Below are 12,954 nucleotides of genomic sequence, written 5' to 3' on the forward strand. Positions count from 1 at the left end.
GTTGCTTCCTAAGGCCATTGGTCTCCTGTGTTAGTCTTTCTACAAACATAACATGAAACATAACAAGAAGCCTATCGGCCGCAAAGTTCCAGAAAAGTAGAACGCATGAACCAGACACTCAAGCAGTTACTGAAGAAATATTGCCAAGAGACTCATCGTAAGAGGTCAAAGGAAAGTCCCCTCTTAAATCAAACCAGGGTCCCTCCCTTTTACTAAGGGCCTATTTCTCTGTATTTTGATGCTCGTCAGGCAGCAGACCAAGACTCCCCTGTCCGTGGTAACTTACCTTTAGAAAGATACTGTAGAAATGACAACAAATATGTATGCATGCCAAGAGTAACTCTACCTTGTTCCCCTAGGACCCCAGAAAAAGATTGTTGGCATTGCATATCGTAGCACCCTGGCACACAACAAAGGTCAATTATGCTTACCAAAATGCCGGTGAAACCAGATTTGAAGCAAAAACCTGTCACCCTGTAAATGTCACCATTCTAAAGCCAGACATACCCACGTAGACTGCAGGTCACCCCACACACGTCTATATACACACACACTCAGCAACCTACGTCTATGTCATCAGAAAAAGACCCCGGACCCAGCCAGCCCAGCAACAGTTCCAACTCTTAAATCATTCTATGAGCAAGAAGACCAGAAGTTACCAGAGCCTACTCCTTTAGCTGAAAACCTGTTTGCTCAGCTGGCTGAAAACACTGCTGGCAGCCCAGGCGTTTCATGTTATGTTTGTAGAAAGACTAACATAGGAGACCAATGGCCTCAGGAAGCAAAAGAGTTAATGCCACAAGATAATTTAACTCTCATTGACTCTTCCCCAGAACTGATGCCCACAAGTTCAAGTGTCTGGCTCTTAAAAACTTCTATTATCAAGAGATACTGTGTTGCTTGCTGATGCAGTAGGAGAACTAACCTGCTTAGGACAGCAATATTATATTGAAACACTAAAAAAAAACTTTGTGGCGAGGCAGAGATGACTGCAAAGCACCTCATCCAAATCCATTCTCCTGTTTCTCTCCTGTAAACCACACCTGATATCAGCTTGAAGCTCCAAATGCTTGGCAAGCACCCCCTGGTCTTTACTGGATCTGTAAGCCACAGGCTTATTGACAGTTGTCAGCTAAATGGACAAAGTCCTGTGTGTTTGAAACAATTAGACCATGTTTTTTCCTACTCCCACTGCAACAGGGAGAAACTTTAAAGTATCCCATCTATGATGAAGTTAGAAGAAGCAAAAGAGATGCAGACATAAAAAGAGATACAGAAATAGGAGATTAGAAAGACACAGATTGGCTCTCTGAAAGAATAATTCAATACTATAGGCCAGCTACGTAGGCACAAGATAGGTCATGAGGATACCGCACTCCTATTTACATGCTTAGCTGCATCATAAGTTTGCAGGCAGTACTTGAAATGATCACTAATGAAACAGCAAATGCATTCGATTTACTGGCCCAGCAAGCCACAAAAGTGAAGAATGCTATTTATCAGAACAGATTAGCTTTAGACTACCTCCTAGCCCAGGAAGGAGGAGTATGTGGAAAGTTCAGTCTAACAAATTGCTTCCTGGAAACCGATGACAATGGAAAGGCAGTTATAGAAATAACTGCAAGAATGAGAAAATTACCCCATGTTCCAGTCCAAACTTGGAAAAGGCAGTCTCCAGATTCCCTCTTTGGAGGCTGGTTTTCCTTCTTCAGTGGATTTAATAAGAATAGTCCTGGACATACTAAGAGTTTGCCCAGTACTCCCTTGCCTCTTACCCCTCCTTGTTAGAAGCATTCAGTGAACTATAGAGGCAACAGTAGCTAAGCAAACCACCACTCAGCTAACGGATCTGTGTAAATACCAGCCTGTGCCTAAAGAAGAAAACTTGTCTCTTCAGGCAGAACTAAGTAATAGTGATGCCTTCTATTAAACTTCTTTAATAAAAGGCATCAAAAGGAGGAAACTGAGGCACAAATTTAAAAATAAATATGCATTCATTCACTCCAAGAAAGGTCACAGGCAAGGCAAAGGTTAAAAAGAAAAGCACAAGCTTTCCTCTGCCTAGTAAGCTCACTTCAAAGACAGTTATAAGCTAACACTGTTTGAGAAGCCAAGGCCAAAGGAATAGGCTCCAGACAACCCCCACTTCCAGAGCAAAGTTAAAAGAAAACAAAAGACAGAAAGACAAATTCCTTTACTGTTACTGCTTTCCCTGGCTTCTTAAGCATGATGATGTATTTACAAATGTCTGTATTTAGCCGGTTCTTATTTTTTTTTCGAGGCAGCTACAAGGTCACTGGCTACGCAAGGCCACAAGTTATGCCAAGTCAACAGTTCCCTATAGATTACGTGACCGGTCACTGTATGATTAACAGCTTTTGTTTTGCTTCTGAGTTTGCTTATAAAAGCCCTGCTCCGTCTTTGTTCAATGCTCAGCTTTTTAGACATGAATCCACGAATCCGGTGCATACCCTCAAATAAACAATCCTCCTGTTCTCCATATTGGGCTGCCTAGTCTCTCTAGTCCTCTATTTCCCGCAACACCAGCACTTTTGAAGGCCAAGGTGGGCAGATCACTTGAGGCCACGAATTCGAGACCAGCCTGGGCAACATGGGGAAACCCCATCTCCATTAAAAACACAAAAATTAGCCGGGCGTGGCGGCGCGCGCTTGTAGTCCCAGCTCCTCTGGAGGCTGAGGCAGGAGGATCGCGTGACCCCGGGAGGTGGAGGCTGTAGTGAGCTGAGATCCCGCCACTGCCCTCCAGCCTGGGAGACGGAGGGAGAATCCGTTAAAAAAAAAAAAAAAGTTTTTTCTGTAACAGCAACACTTAGAAGTAAAAAAGAAGTAAGATTACTTGCTAATATAATTGACCAGTTGGCCGCATTCGAATTTTCCCAATATTCCCACAATGTGCCTGGTTGTCAAACCAGGATTTATTAACCAGATTCCACGTCTGTCAGGCGGGGAGACGCCAACCCCGACCCGTCCCCGGCTCCGGCTTGGAACAGAATTTCCCGCCTCGGTACCGCAGTGGCTCGTGGGAAATGCCGTCGCGGCTTCCAATGACGTCACCAGCACTGGACGGTGGGAAGGGCTCTTCCGGATGGCCTTTGCGCATGCGCCGCCCCGTCTACTCCACCATCTTCCGCCTGAGAAACCCGGCTCCTGCTGCCGTCAAGAGGCTGCTCTGGAAGCTCTGGGGTTGGGGTGTTCATCCCTGCAGGCTGGTGGTAGGATGAAACCGGAGACAGCGGGCTTGGAGGCACCATAGGGAGGCGGGCGACGTGCCACAGTTGGTGGGAGCAGAGGCGTGGGCACATCTCGAGGGGGCGGGGCCTGACGCGCAGGTGCAGGCGGCGGTGTAGCGCTGGGGCTAAAAGGGCGGCGCTGCTGGGAGGGCGGGCGTGGGATCCCGGCACTGAAGCCAGTTCCAGAGGCGCCGGAGCGGGTGGGCGAAGCGGGTGGCGCGGGGACGGGATCTGCAGGCCGTCCCACCTGGGAGGTCTGCGGGGAGGCTGCGCTCCGGCACCGCATGGACCTTGTGCGGCATTCCCTGCACCCCCTTGTAAGGTCGGCATACGGACAGTTCTAGGAAGATGCCCCTCATTCCCAGATGAGGAGTACCAAGCGCGTGCACACCGTCCTACTACCTGGCGAGTGTATTAGTGGGGTTTCCTGGTGTCTTTTCAGCAAGTGAAGATTCTGCTTGTGTCCCCTTCCTACGCATCCCATCCCCGCTTTAGTTTATAGGAGTTTATACAAGATCTGGTTTCTAGGGAAGTTGGGGGTGCCAGATGATGGTCCTGTTTTCTTTATAATAAAGTTTGGAGGAGGGCGCCTTTTAGGAATCCACCTAAAAGAACACCTCTCTGGACTAACCCTCTCACTAGTGCTTCAAAGCAGGGGAAGTGTCACAGGCGAAGATTCCAGTTTGTATGACCCAAGCAATTATTTTCCCACTCCCCAGAGTGGTCCAGATTTGGTTGATAATACCTTATCCAGTAGCTCTCAAATACTGGCTGGTAGCGGAAAGTTTGGACCAACATTCAGAAGGAAGAGGGGAGTTTGGCTGCGGGTGACAGGCAAGGGCCAAAGAGATGTTACTTACTGGAGGGAACTTAATAGTGTTGTCCTGGGTGGAAAAATAACCTGTTATACCTGAGAGGATTTGTCTGCAGTACTCTGTAAACACACTTTAATTCGTTCAATCTTTTCTCATTGTTTCCAGTGGCTGAACTTTCTTAAAAGTAGTCTAGGTCAAGGCGGGAGGATCACCTGAAGTCAGGAGTTCGACACCAGCCTGGCCAACATTTTGTGAAACCTTGTCTCTACTAAAAAATGCGAAAATTAGCTGGGCATGGTGGCGCACACCTGTATAGTCCCAGCTACGTGGGAAACTGAGGCAAGAGAATCACTTGAACCCGGGAGGTGGAGGTTCCAGTGAGCTGAAGTTGTGCCACCCTGCTCTAGCGTGGGCAACAGAGCGAGACTCTGTCTCTCAAAAAAAAAAAAAAAAAAAAAAAGCCTATCACAAAATTTAGCGTCCAGTGATATGCCGAAGCTCCCGCTATCCTGGTAGCTCTTCCTGGCAGTTCGGTAAGGTTTTGCCAAACTATTTCCACCTTATGAGAAAGATGAAAAAAATTTGGCTTTGAGGAGCTGTGACTTGCCGGGGTCACATGATATGCAGATGTTATGCTTCCTGACTTTTTGGCTAGTGTTATTCATTTTGCCCCAATTAAGTCAGAAGTTTTTTTTTTTCTTTTTTTTTTAGATTTTTGTTGACACTGAAGTCAACTAAGAACAAACATTGCTTTAAAGTACTTTCTCAGCCCCTCCGTGCCTGCCCACCCCTCCCACGGGAAAAAAAAATAATAAAGTACTTTCCCTTGCCGGGCATAGTGTCTCACAGCTGTAATCATAGCACTTTGGGAGGCCAAGACAGGAGGATCGCTTGTGCGCAGGAGTTTGAGACTAGCCTTGGCCACATAGGGATACCCTATGTGTTTACAAGAAAAAAAAAAATTAGCTGGTTGTGGTGGCGTGCACTTGTGGCCCCAACTACTTGGGGGGCTGAGGTGGGAAGATCACCTGAGCCCAGGAGGGCGAAGCTACAGTGAGCTGTGGTTGTGCCACCGCACTCCAGCCTGGGTGAGAGAATGAGACTCTGTCTCAAAACCGACCAACCAACCAACCAACCAACCAAGCAGAAACATTCCGTTAACCATCTCTCTTCCTGTTATCCCCAACTCTTCCTGTGAATTATGTGACCTCAAGGGCAAATAACACAAGTGTTTCCCACTTAGTGTCAGTAATCTGTTCTTGGAAATCATAAATTCTGTAGGAAAATAATAGCATATTTTACATATTTAAAAAGGGAAGATTAGACTGTGTCTCACTTCTGTTCCAAACCAGTGTCTTAAAATGTAAGTAAAATACAGTACAATGCTTACTTATAAGAGATCCTTTTTGTGTATTATGTTTTTTTAAAGTCAACAGACATTTTTATGATGTGAAGAACCTTAAAACACAATTTACTAATATGCAAAGAGTTGCTTTTTACGATTCACATCGTCTCTTAGCACCAGCAGTCTCACTGATTTCCGTCAAGTTGGCATTGTGATTTGCAAAACTTCAACATAAGGTTGTGATGTTCTAGTGATTGTACTTGACAAGTAATTTCACATTATCTCCTTCACATGATTTTCTTAAAAACATTGAGTTCTGGTGGCGTAGGTGTATCAGTTACTATTTTCTGTCTAAAGAACCAATGAAACTCACTGGCTTAAAAAGAAGTGACCATTTTATTTGATAGAAGTTCTGTTGATTCACATTTTGGTGTGTGTTCACCTGGGCATTTCCTTTGCTAATGTTGTCTGGATCACAAATGAGGCTTTAGTCATCTGGTGCCTTCACTCACATGTCTGGTGGTTCATGCTGACCCTTGTCCGAGAAGGCAAGCACCAGTGGGCAAGTACTTTTCCAGCCTATATTTTCATCATATTTTCTATGTCCCATTGGCAAAAGCAAGTCAAATGGCAGAGCCCTGGTCGTTATCGGAGCATACTGTATGAGGTCTGAGATACAGGGAGACATGTCATTAGGAAACATTACTAAGACAGTATATCCCAAGAAATATACAATATGTACATTTTCCCCCTATATAATTGTGGGCAAAAAATGTTGGGTTGCAAGATGCATCCTTTCAGTGATGCATAGTTATATAAAAGATGCATCCTTTCAGTGATGCGTAGTTATATAAAAGATGCATCCTTTCAATGCTGCGTAGGTATATAAAAGATGCATCCTTTCAGTGATGCGTAGTTATATAAAAGATGCATCCTTTCAATGCTGCGTAGGTATATAAAAGATGCATCCTTTCAGTGATGCGTAGGTATATAAAAGATGCATCCTTTCAATGCTGCGTAGGTATATAAAAGATGCATCCTTTCAGTGATGCAAAGGTATAAAAGCAAGGTGTGTTCTAGTGGAAACACCTATATGGAATCGTGTAGAATCTCCGTGTTAGTAGTGAAATAGTTAATGTGTGAATTATATTTCTACAGTATTAATTTCATTGAAGACTAAGTGTATATTTCTTTGGTTTAAATTTTTACATTGTTTTTTTGGGCAAATTAATTGTTCCTAAATCAGTAGGTAATACATGTTTTCATTAATCCAAAAATAAGTTGTATGTATCTCTACTAGTTAATGTACTTGTGGGTACATCTTCGGTGGGATATTTGTTGTCCCTTATTGAGGCATGAATGACTGTTCTGTCACAGGGAGGTTTTGTTGTTGTTTTAGTCTTTTCCAGCTATTGTGTAGAGCATTTTGGGCAGGAGAATCTAGGACCAAGCCACACCAGTTCTCTCCTTAACCCACTCCATTCGACTGTTTTCCCAGCTATGCTTCCAGAGTGCTCTGTGCGTTTCCACAATCAACAAACAGTGAATAAATCTCTGGTGAGTTATTTGTTTATATATTCCTCACTTTGTTTTACATTGCATTTTTTGCCTTTATGGAGTCCATGGATTAAAATGAAAAAAATAGAAATAAGTAAAATTCAGGTTAAAGGAAATGCACATAAATAAAATATTGCTGGCTTGTAGACATATGCAGGTTATAAGCCATGGAACTTGAGTGCAGATATGTCTCTGGTCTTTCTGATGCTGCAACAAAAAGGCAGTCACATTTGTTACGTGATTGGAATGGAAACTGGAAAGTACGTGCTACATTCTCATGGGACGAGAAGACTTGCTGTCACTAAAGTCTGGAACATTGACTGCATTGGTCACAGAGATGATGTAGTGAAAAGTTTTTTTACTGCCAACCTGGAAATAAACACTATTAGCATTTTGCAGTAGAAATAGTCACTTAGTGCTAAAGCACAACTCCCGTAATGAGGTTTTTCTGGAGTTGCTGAAACAGTGTGATCTCAGACAGCTTTTGGAAGGCCCTACTTAATTCATGGCTAAAACCTAGAACATCTGGAGGATTGAGTTGACCACAGGTCCTTAACTAACCCCCCATATGTTTCTGTCAATTCATCTGTACATGGAAAATTTGTAGCAGATTGTTCACAATTGTATTTTCTGACAAATATTTCCACTGCTCACTTGCGCTTTCATTCAGTGTAGTCTTAATTCGTTTATTCTGATGCTCACCATTAACCTAAATCATGTGCAAATCCATTGGCTATTCTCTAGTCTGCCTTACTTGAATCTTGTGCCATACAGTTATCCCCCTTATCCACAGTTTCGCTCTCTGTGGTTTCAGTTACCCATAGTCAACTGCAGACAGAAAAGACAATAAGATATTTTGAATATCTTGAGTATTTTGATATTTTGAATATGTTGAATATAGTAGAATAAGATATTTTGAGAGACCACATTTCTATAAGTTTTAGTATAGTATATTGTTATAATTGTTCCATTTTATTGTCGTTAGTATCATACTGTGCCTAATTTATAAATTAAACTGTCAAGGGTATGTATATATAGGAAAAACCATAGTGTATATAAGGTTTGGTACTATACAGTTTCAGGGATCTGCTAGGGGACCTGCAGTGTATCCCCCGTGGATAAGGGGGGACTCCTGCATTTCAAATTATCGTTCATGATTTTTCTCCCGGAAATTCTTCTGTGTTAGTTTCTATCATGACCTCACTGATGCTGCTTGTCTTTTTTTTCCTGAATTATTCTCCTTCTCCTTTACATAACTTGTCCAATTGTTTGATCCAATTCCCCATCCATCCCACTGTGCAGTTCTTTTGTTGTTGTTGTTTGTTTGTTTTTTTACCAGTTCTGCTCTCTGGTGTAGCAGTTGTGTTTCTCTCCAGCTTGGACTTCTCCAGCCTTTAGACCAGGGATCCCCAACCCCCAGGCCATGAACTGGTACCAGTCTGTGACCTGTGAGGAACTGGGCTGCACAGCAGGTGAGTGGCAGGCAAGCAAGCATTACTGCCTGTGCTCTGCCTCCTGTCAGATGAATGACAGCATTAAATTCTCATAGGAGCATGAACCCTAATGTGAACTATGCATGTGAGGGATCTAGGTTCCCTGCTCCTTATGAGAATCTAATGCCTGATGAACCGTTTCATCCCAAAACCATGTGAGGGGTCACACCCTGGTATATGGAAAAATTGTCTTTCACAAAACCTGGTGCCAAAAAGGTTGGGGATCGCTGCTCTAGACCACAGGTTCAACTCTCCATTGAATGATTCTTTGTAGCTATCTGAAAGGCACCTCAAGCTTAACAAATCCAAAATAAAAGTTACATCCTTCTCTCTTCCTTTACATAGGGTATTAGATTAGAGAGTAATTAGCTTCTACCTTTCAATAAGAGGGATAGTGAGAATCTGTAGCAGTCTTTAGTAAACCAGTTTTCCCTCTGGCTATAAATTATTTACATTCCTCCCATGTGCAAAATATACTTAGCTGTAAAGTATTCGCCCATGGAACCATCACCACAAACAGTGCGATAAACAACCTTTGCCTACATGAGTTTCTTCCTCCCCACTCCCCACCCCTTTTGGGATACAACCATTTGACATAAGATACATTCTCTGTATAAGTCTGTTCTCCCATTGCTATAAAAAACTACCTGGGACTGGGTAATTTATAAAGCGAAGAGGTTTAATTGGCTGACAGTTCCACAGGCTGTACAGGAAGCGTGGCTGGGGAGGCCTCAGTAGACTTACAGTCGTGGTGTAGGATGAAGGGGAAGCAGGCACGTCCTCTGTGTCTGGAGCAGGAGGAAGTGGGTGGTGAAGGGGGAGGTGCTGTACACTTTTAACAACCAGATCTCATGAGAATTTACTATCACAAGAACAGCAAGGGGCAAGTCTGCCTCCTGATCCAGTCACCTCCCACCAGGCCCCACCTCCAGCCTTGAGGCTTACAGTTTGACATGAGCTTTGGACAAATAAACACATCGAAACCATACCATCCTCTTAACAAATTTTTTTTTTTAATTGTTTTTTTTTTTTAATTTTTTTTTTTTTTTTTTTGAGACGGAGTCTCGCTCTGTCGCCCAGGCTGGAGTGCAGTGGCGCAATCTCTGCTCACCGCAAGCTCCGCCTCCCGGGTTCACGCCATTCTCCTACCTCAGCCTCCCGAGTAGCTGGGACTACAGGCGCCCGCCACTGTGCCCGGCTAATTTTTTTCTATTTTTTAGTAGAGACGGGGTTTCACCATGGTCTCGATCTCCTGACCTTGTGATCCGCCTGCCTCGGCCTCCCAAAGTGCTGGGATTACAGGCGTGAGCCACCGCGCCCGGCCAACAAATTTTTAAGTATGCAATTCAGTATTAACTACATGTGTTGGTCTGTAGATTTGATATTTAGAACTTACTCATTGCATAACTAAAACTTACACCCTGTGACCAGTACCTCCCCAGTTACCCTTCCCCCTCAGCCCTTGGTAACCACGATTCAGCTCTATGTTTTTGTAAGTTTAACTGTTTCACATTTTTATGTACATGGAGTTCCACAGGCTGTACAGAAAATATAGCTTCATTTGTGCTGGAACAACAAAATACTTCAGACTTGGTAATTAATAAAGAACAGAAATTTGTTCTTAACAGTTCTGGAGGCTGGGAAGTCCAAGATCAAGGCACTGTCATCTGGTGCCTGATGAGAGACTTCTTCCTGTATCCTTACATGGTGGAGGCAAAAGGGTGATGGAGAATGAATGCACTCCCAGCCCATTCAAGAGGGAAGAGCCCTCACCTCATCACTCCCTGGAGGCCTCACCTTACAGTACTGTCACCTTGGTGATTAGATTTCAACATAGGAATTTGAGGGGAATACATACATCCAGACTATTGCGTACATGCAGATGGGATTATGTTACACTTTGTTCCTGTTTGGCTTATTTCTTCACTTAGCACAATATCTTTCTGGTATGTGCATGTTTTTGCAAATGGCAAGATTTTCTTTTTAAGGCGGAGTAATATTTCATCGCGTGTATAGACCACATTTTCTTTATGCATTCATTATTATTGAGAGTTCTTATTACAAATGGGGAAGTGGTCTTTAATATTGGTTTAATTTTTGTTATTGAAAACATTTTTAGATGGTTAGATTCTTTTTGAAAATAAATATACTCTGTTAAGGCAGTTTTAATTTTACAGCAGAATTAGGAAGTACATAGATTTCCCATATACCCTGATCCACATATATATGTAGCCTTCGCCCTTTTCAACACCTCCCTCCACCATAGTAGTACATTTGTTAAAATGAGGAACCTACACTGAGACATCATAGTTGTCCAAAGGCCATAGTTTACATTAGGGTTTACTCTTGTGGTTTTACATGCTATGGGTTTGAGTAAAGTTTAATGACATGTATCCAGCCTTGCAGTACCCCACAGGACACTTTCTTTGTTCTAAAAGCCATCCCTGCTCTTCCTGTTTATTATTTATCATCCCTAACCTTGCAAACCATCTTCATCATTTTGCAGAATGTTACACAGTTGCAGTTACATGGTAAGTAGCCTTTTCAGACTGCCTTCTTTTACTTAGTAATATGCATTTAAGGTTCCTCCTTATCTTTTGAGGACAAGATAGCCCATTTCTTTTTAGTGCTGAATTATGTTCCATTGTGTATACCGTAGTTTATCCATTCATTTACTGAAGGGCATCTTGGTTGCTTCCAAATTTTAGCTATTTTGAATAAAGCTGCTATAAACCCTGTTTACAGGTTTTTATGCTAGCATTTATTTTCACCTCCTTTGGGTAAATACCAAGAGGTGCAGTTGCTGGATCATATGGTAAGAATGTGTTTACTTTTGTAAGAACAACCAAATTGTCCTCCAACTGAGTGACTATACTATTTTGCATTTCCACACTCTGAAGGAGAGTTCCTGTTGCTCCACATTCTCACTGTCAGTTGTTGTCAGTGCTCCAAATTTTGGCCATTCTACTAGGTATGTAGCGGTATCTCGGTATCTCGTTGTTTTAATATGTTACCCTAATGTTACATAATATACTGCATTGTTTTATGTGTTTATTTCCTGTATGTTTCTCATCATTGGTGAGGTACCTGTTAAGGTCTTTGGTCTGTTTTATTTAGTGGTTTTCTTACTGTAGAGGTTTCAGTGTTTTTGGAATGTTTTGTGTAACAGTCTCTTTACCCAGGTATGTCTTTTGCAGATATTTTCTCCCAGTCTGTGGCTTTTCTTCTCATTTTTGTGACATTGGCTTTTGCAGAACAGAAGTTTTCAGTTTTAATGAAGTCTTGTTTATGAATCATTTTAAAATGGATCTTGACATTGGTGTTATATCTAAAAACTCATTACCTTTCCTAGGATCATCTAGGTTTTTTCCTTTGTTATTTTCGACAATTTTTTACTTTTGCATTTTACGTTGAAGTCTATGATCCATTTTGAGTTAATTTTTGTGATGGGCATAAGATCTATGTCTAGATTCAGTTTTTTGTTTTTTGTTTTTTTAAATGTGGATTTCTAGTTGTCCCCACACCATTTGTTGAAAAAAGCAACTCTGCTTTATTGTATCAGTTTACTGTATTTATGTGGGTGTATTTCTGGGCTTTTTATTCTGTTCCATTGTTATGTTTGCCTACAATGAATCTATATAATAAGGCTTAAAGTTAGGTAGTGTTAGTCTTCCAACTTTGTTCTTCAGTAGTTGACTATTCTTTTTTTTTTTTTTTTTTTTTTTTGAGATGAAGTCTGGCTCTGTCGCCCAGGCTGGAGTGCAGTGGCGCGATCTCGGCTCACTGCAAGCTCCGCCTCCCGGGTTCACGCCATTCTCCTGCCTCAGCCTCCCGAGTAACTGGGACTACAGGCGCCCGCCACCTCGCCCGGCTAATTTTCTTGTATTTTTAGTAGAGACGGGGTTTCACCGTGTTAGCCAGGATGGTCTCGATCTCCTGACCTCGTGATTCGCCCGTCTCGGCCTCCCAAAGTGCTGGGATTACAGGCGTGAGCCACCGCGCCCGGCTGTTGACTATTCTTGGTCTTTTGCTTCTCCATGTGAACTTTAGAATCAGGTTTACTTGTATTTTGTTTATTAAGGTTTTATTTCCCATATTCCTCATATAGATCTTGTTACATTTGTTAAATTTATATGTAAGTATTTCATCTTTTGGGTGCTAAATATAAGTAGCACTGTGTTTTTCATAGCAAATTGCACTTGGTTGTTGCTGGTGCATTGGAAAGCAATTAACTTCCTCCTTTAACCTTGTATTCTGTAATCTTGCTTTTCAGTTCCTGGAGGGTGTTTTTTTTGGTGTAGTCTTTTTTCTTTTCTTTTCTTTTTTTTTTTAAGATTTTCTGCGTAGACAATCCTGTCGTCTGTGAACAAAGTTTTATTTATTCCTTCCCAATCTGTATGCCTTTAATTATATTTTCTTGCCTGATGGCATTCGCTAGTATTTTCAGTATGATATTGAAAGGGGTGATGAGAAAGTAGATCTTTTTCTTCCTC

At 42.3% G+C, this 12,954-nt stretch overlaps 1 protein-coding gene across 26 annotated transcripts in view; it reads left to right on the top strand.

Annotated features, from left to right (window-relative positions):
• Nucleotides 1-3,122: 3,122 nt before the first annotated feature.
• LOC119619272 (uncharacterized) overlaps nucleotides 3,123-12,954 on the top strand; it is a 35,568-nt gene continuing 25,736 nt past the window's right edge. For 5 of the 26 annotated variants that reach the window (XM_073007990.1, XM_073007997.1, XM_073008005.1 and 2 more), the window contains exon 1: nucleotides 3,407-6,968. The gene's annotated coding sequence lies outside the window, so the exon portion shown is untranslated. Of the gene's footprint in view, nucleotides 3,234-3,321; nucleotides 6,969-8,307; nucleotides 8,441-10,089; nucleotides 10,993-11,361; nucleotides 11,433-12,954 lie in introns of those variants that run through there. The other 21 variants (XR_012089839.1, XR_012089841.1, XR_012089843.1 and 18 more) reach the window with 9 other exon arrangements.

This window comes from Chlorocebus sabaeus, chromosome 20 (assembly GCF_047675955.1).
Source record: "Chlorocebus sabaeus isolate Y175 chromosome 20, mChlSab1.0.hap1, whole genome shotgun sequence".
NCBI lineage: Eukaryota > Metazoa > Chordata > Mammalia > Primates > Cercopithecidae > Chlorocebus > Chlorocebus sabaeus.